This window comes from Eurypyga helias, unplaced genomic scaffold (assembly GCF_000690775.1).
Source record: "Eurypyga helias isolate BGI_N326 unplaced genomic scaffold, ASM69077v1 scaffold30841, whole genome shotgun sequence".
Classification (NCBI taxonomy): domain Eukaryota; kingdom Metazoa; phylum Chordata; class Aves; order Eurypygiformes; family Eurypygidae; genus Eurypyga; species Eurypyga helias.
The window spans coordinates 3,227-3,549 of NW_010229409.1; positions in this window are offsets into that span (position 1 = coordinate 3,227).

Sequence of the window (323 nt, forward strand, 5' to 3'; positions counted from 1 at the left end):
GAGGTGGAGGGCGGCGGCTGGGTGGGCTGCCCCTGCCACAGGAGAGCTGTGCCCGAGCTTTGCCCGTTCATGCCTGGAATAAAGAATAAGTCGGAAATATACTGCCAGGCCTGGGAAAGAGAGGGCACCCAAAGGCCGGGGAGTCGGCCCAAGTTGTGATTTGCTCTGCAAAGCACAAGCAACGCCCTATCACACGAGCCAGGAAGTTGTGCAAGTCTTACAGTCACGGGGCTCTAACTCCTCTTCCATCACTGGCTGCGAGGCCCCGGCTGTGTCGGGGATCGGCGCTGGGGAGCGGAGGGCCGTGCTCTGGCCGGGGTGTC